This window comes from Passer domesticus, chromosome 4 (assembly GCF_036417665.1).
Source record: "Passer domesticus isolate bPasDom1 chromosome 4, bPasDom1.hap1, whole genome shotgun sequence".
NCBI classification, from domain to species: domain Eukaryota; kingdom Metazoa; phylum Chordata; class Aves; order Passeriformes; family Passeridae; genus Passer; species Passer domesticus.
In genome coordinates, this window is record NC_087477.1 from 73,679,062 (window position 1) to 73,684,850 (window position 5,789).

The 5,789-nt window shown below is 38.4% G+C and overlaps 1 long non-coding RNA gene across 1 annotated transcript; it reads right to left on the reverse strand.

Annotated features, from left to right (window-relative positions):
• Positions 1–2,581: 2,581 nt before the first annotated feature.
• On the reverse strand, positions 2,582–5,340 carry LOC135300098 (uncharacterized). The gene is made up of 3 exons (XR_010361979.1): positions 5,220–5,340; positions 4,355–4,434; positions 2,582–2,794 (listed from the first exon to the last, which is right to left on the reverse strand). It is a non-coding gene; the product is annotated as an uncharacterized LOC135300098 (long non-coding RNA).
• Positions 5,341–5,789: the final 449 nt, after the last annotated feature.

Sequence of the window (5,789 nt, forward strand, 5' to 3'; positions counted from 1 at the left end):
TCTTCTTTTGAAGACTGTGTTCATTGAATATTTCCCCGTTTCTGTCTGCTTATTTGTCAAAGGAAATCAGGTCACTTCTGGGTTTGTTTTGGGTTTTTATGGCCAGGTTTTGGTAGCAGGGGAGATACAGGGGTGGCTTTTGTGAGAAGCTGCCAGAAGCTTCCCCCATGAGCAGCAGAGCCAACACAGAAGAGTGACCCACATTGGGTCCAAGAGGGAAGAGTGATCCACACTGCAGCAGTCTGGGGAGGATTGATGCCTGGGTGGTGGATTCATGTTGGAGATGTCCATGGAGGACTCTCTCCCATGGGAGGTACCCCAGGGTGGAGCAGAGGCACAACTCCTCTCCCTGAGCAGCAGCAGGATCAAGGCGTGATGAGCTGACCATAACCCCATTCCCTGTCTCTGTGTACTTGTGGGGGAAGGAGGTAGAGCTGGGAATGAGTGAAGGCTGAGAGGAAGTTTTTTTTAAGGTTTTTTTCTCGTTATCAAGCTCTGATTTTGTTAGTAATAAATTCAATTAATATCACTAATTCAAGTCTGCTCTGCCTGTGATGGTATTTGGTGAGTGATCTCTCCCAGTCCTTATCTCAAACCATGAACCTTTCATTATTATTTTTTCTCCCTCACAGGACTCTGCGGAGGGAAGCGATAGAGGGACTTTGGTGTGTGCCTGAAATCCAGACAGGGTTAACCCATTACACATCTACATAATCCAGTAACTATCTCACATTCTTCCAGACTCACTTTGCTCCTGACTAACTTGAATTTGAAAAATAATCTTTTCCTGACATTCAGAGATTTAAAGTGTTTAGAAGTGCTGCTAAACTATTTTAATAGTGGTCGTTCCTATTTCACTCTATATTTGTTTCTTGAAGGAAAAATTATCGAACAATTCACATTCTCTTCAATGCAAAGAGAGCTGCCACTTTCCTTATAGACTTCATTAGGAACCTTACTGCTTCTTCTTGCTAATTTTTCCCTTTCTACATTGCTACTAAATACAGTCCCCAAAAATGTGTTAAGAACATATGCCTCTCAAAAAAATCTGGCCATAAAACTCGAACAATTTTTAACTGGGGTAGCTTTAAAACTAGAAATGTCTTTCAATATTTTTCTATATTTGGTTTTGCTCCACTGCTAGCTTTTAATCTGTTTAAATCTACAACATAGAGGTCATTTTCCCAGAATTACTAATCCTTGTTTCTCCCTTTCATCAGAAAATAGTTATTTCCAGATCTATCACCTTCTGACACAGACACTATAATAGCAAATCTTATTTGTATTAACCTATTGAATATGTTAGAAAAGAGTGTTACAGTGTAGAGTTTGCAAGCTCTTTCTCAGGTTTATTCCCTTCCAGAAAGAAATCAATATAATTTCTAATTATTTGATTTTGAATGAAGTCTCTGGGCGTTATCTTTATTAATGGAATGTATTATCACTGGCATTGATTTCTGCCTGGGAAAGGAGGCTGGCACACAGTCTGCACTGCTCTGGGTGTCTCCTGGGAATGGCACCAATCTGACCTGCAGGGAGCTGATACACACACCCAGAGCAGTGAGCTAACACTTCTGCTGCTATGGAGCTGGACCAGCTGACATGAGCCACTGGCAAAAGTCTCAGAGCTGGATTTTAAAGTGCATTTATGTGTCTAAGTGTTTGTGTAAATGTTGATAATTTTCTCGGTTGTGATTTCTAAAACCCAGAGAACGTGTCTAGACTAATCACTGTGAAGTGCAAGTGAGTTTAAAGTAAACTCTCATGCAAAGATAGGATTTTGAGTCCTGAAATCAATAGAGCTGTGTTAGAATTGTACTATAGTGGACTAAATAATACTATTTCTCCACAAGGCAGTTTGCCTGGTGTGAGTCTTTGGTGACAGGGCTGTGGCTGCTGAAGCTGTAGATGGCTGAGAGCAGGGCTGAGTTCCCTGCTCTGCTCTACTGCCCACTGTGAGCTCCTGGAGTCAGTGGGGTCAGATCATGATTACAGATATTTCACTTTATGAAAGCTGGGGACTTTCAAAATAACTCTTGATAAAAACACAGAGTTGCTTTCTGTTTTTTGTCAATGAGGCTTCACTTGTGGCTAAAAGCCTCTTTAAAAGTGCTGCTTCTTGGGCAGTATTATTAAAAAAGAACATGAATTAGGACTTGGCACACCTCTGAAATTGAGTGTTTGCAAATGCATCAAAGAACCCTGCCCATTCAGGAGATGTGGCATGTTTGTGTGCTTCAAATACCTCTTACTTCAGCATAATCATGTGTTCAGTGATACATTTTCATGTCTCACAGAATAAACACAAAAGCTTTTCCATTTAAACAGATTGCTTTCTGTTACATGGGCATTCAAAGTAATTTACCTGTACATCTATACAGCAAGTGCAATAAATACATTTGTCTTGTATTTGGATTCAGCTTCACAGAACAATTTTCTCTTTTCAGCTAAGCAAAAATACGAAAGATGACTAAAAGTGAATGTTGCAATATTGCATTGTGCCGAATTCATTCAATTCAGTTTTCTAGGGGAAAATATTGTGACATCAATATTCAACTGCATGCCTTGGAGTGCTATCCTCGGAGTGCTATTCTATACAACTCATGTATAGAATTGTATTTTTTTTTCTTGTAAGAGATGAAAATGCAGCTACATTAAAATCTTAATAATTCTTCATGAAAATACTTTTTTTCACCTCTTCTTTCTTATTTGTCCTTCTTACTTTTTTCTTCCTTTATCCTTCTCTCTTATCCCTTCTCCTTTTTCATATCTTCTTTTGTCCTTTTTCTTCCCCCTAAACAGAATGCAAGCATGAGCATTCTAACTGCCAGTAAAACATGGAATAAAGGGAGCAAAATTCACAGAAAATGCCATTATCAAATAGTCATGTATGTCAAAGACCAATAGGGAACACTGCATTTTGGAAAACACACACAGAGACTGGAGAGCGAGTGGGTGGCTCTAAAGTGATGACACTTTGCATGTGAAATAAATGAACAAAACTTTGCATAGATTTAAAAAAGTAAAAGCTTCATGAATTTGTTCCTTACTGCAGGACTGTTTTTTTTTTTTCTACTCACTCACTGCTTCCTAGTTGTCAAAAGAGACAACTTTTTTACTACAAGGCTTCATTTACTCCAATTTTTAATGTGATAAAAGCATTGGAAAAAGTAGCATGAAACAAGTCTTAAAGCATTAGAACCCAATATTCATTAGTGTTGAAAAAAACCTGTTACAGACATCCACAGCTGGGTGAAAGTACCTGAATGCACTGTCATGGTCAGGCTCGTGCAATGAGCACTCAATGTAACTCTGCATGAATATGAATCCAATGTTTTATTCAAAACTCTGCAAATCAAATCAATTGATTGTAGGTTATCCCCAAAATTTCTGAGAATATAGTCCAGTTTGGAATAAGTAACTGTAACAATCTTAAGGCTTCAGGAGCTATATTAGAGTGCCAAGCTCCCATCAAACCTATAATTAGGGAAATAAAGTTGAATCTTTGCAAAAATGTCTTACAAACTGTATTGTGGCTATGGCAAAAAAAAAAAAGGCTCTGTCAGATATTTAGAATATGAGGAAAGTGGGCCAATTTCTGCAGTTGAAGAAGCTCTTAGAAAGCTCTTTAAAAATGAGGCCAAATTCTTCTGCTACAAAGCAAGCGCAATGCTCACTGATTTTAGAGAGCTGCTCTTGTTGTACAGTTGGAGAAGTGACGTGATCAAAATAAAAATAAATAGATCAGCTTTTTCATCTAATAGTACTGGAACATCCGTTGGTGCTCATGTGTGGGTGTGCAATGATGCAAAATTTTGAGCTATTCAGCTGACTATTCAATGTAACTTTTAATACTTTACAGTGTTTGATTTCAGACTTCATCTTTCTACCTTCTGCTGTGCCATACCTCAAGTTTCATAGAGATGGCAATGAAGTTTTGGAGGAAGAGGAATCTAGTTTGGTGATTGCAGCTTCTGCTTTCCAAAACAAGAGTTTTTTGCCTTGGAATAAGGCCAAGGTACACAGTATCTGCACAAAGATTTCCAACTTTCTTCTAGAGAAACTCTTACATGTTTTCAGAAGTGAGATTTTATTGATAGAATATGATTCTGAATTTGTGTGAATTGCTTTTTATTCCATGTCGATGTACTGTAGATTCTGTATGTTACCATTCCAGGTATACACTCACCCTTATTCTGAAAGAATGGACAACTCAAGAATTTTTTTCCTCTCAGTAATACTAGGCTTTTCATTACTGTTTGGATTTGGATATTAATCCTAAAGCCTTTTCCTAGCCAACAGTCTTCTGGAGTTTCTAGTCTGTTGTTGGGTTGCTGTGATACTTTTTATTTACCTGTGTCAGAAACTTCTCATTTGAATGGCTTGTCTTCAGTCAGCTCTGGTTGCTGGCACTGGTGACATCCTTGATGAGTGCTGAGAATGCCACAGTCAACACAAAAATATTTTGGAAAAGTTGACAGTAATGAAAGACAGGCATTTTTGTTGTTTTATAGAATGGATGTTAAAAGATTTTTAAATTTCAAACAAAACAAAAACAAACAAACAAACAGAAACCCAAGAAAACCCAAACCCAAATAATTATATTGAAATAAGTGCATTAACGTATTTTAATATAATATTTTGATAAATAAACTAAAATGTGTAATTATTTGTTTTCCAATGTACATATAGAAAAAGGTTTTTCTAGAGACATTGATATAGGTTATCACAAATGAGATGCTGGGAGAAGCATCTCAATCTCAATCAGATAAATTTACCAGGCAGGTGAAGTGTCCACCTCCTATGTTGCTGATGTTCAACAACGTGCTCTTCCACCTATCTCTCATCTATGTAAACTATTATTTAGAAGTAGCTATTGCCTTTTAAATTAATGAATTTTGTCTTTATTAATAGCTATCAAATTAAAGCAAGTCTTTATTAATCACTGAAACATCAAACTTTCGACTTAGCAATGTGAAATTATAACTCAGACAAAAGCACACCTGAACAAGATTAAATGTAGCAGGTACAAGCTCAGGTATTTCTGAATCCCAGAACATTTGTACCAGGGCTGTTTTTGAAATCCACCACCAGCAGTTAAGTGCATGCCTCAGTCCTGATGTAGTTTATCTCCCCAGCAGTCTGGCCTGCTACTCACATCTGATTTTTACATTTGCTTTTCATAAGGGTTTACCTCCAGTCCAAGGTCTTGCCCTTACCTTCAAGAGACTCCAGGCAGCATTCATCAGACCAGCTGTAGACTCCTACATCTGAGTGAGTCATCACAGGCTCACTGTACTGTCAGAGAAGAGAAATAGGTGCTTGGTGACAGAAATCTCATCCTGAGGTCAGTGCTTAAAATAGAGCAGGAAAGTCTTGCCCAGCAGTGCTTATTTCTTTCTGTGGACTATATTTGGGTAAGATGAATTCCACCCACGCACAACTGAACTTCTGCAGCAGAGAGAAAAAGTGGTCTGCAGACTCTAAACACTAGCTGGATTGTTACAGAAGACACCCTACTGCAAATATTTCCCCTGCTGGGACTGACTAAGTGAGCAGACAAGTGACGACCACGTTACAGGACCTAATGAATGCTGGAGGAGGTGCTGGCTACAGGGAGAGCTGGGTGTGAATGTACAGGATGTGGCAGTGCAGAGGGAGATATGAGCCCAACTGCTTTTCCCAATTAGGTAATCTGCCACGCAGCTCTTACTTTATCTAAGCATGAATGTTCTCCTGTTCAATGTAAAGGCTATATTTAATAAGGCTATGACATTGGCATCCTACTC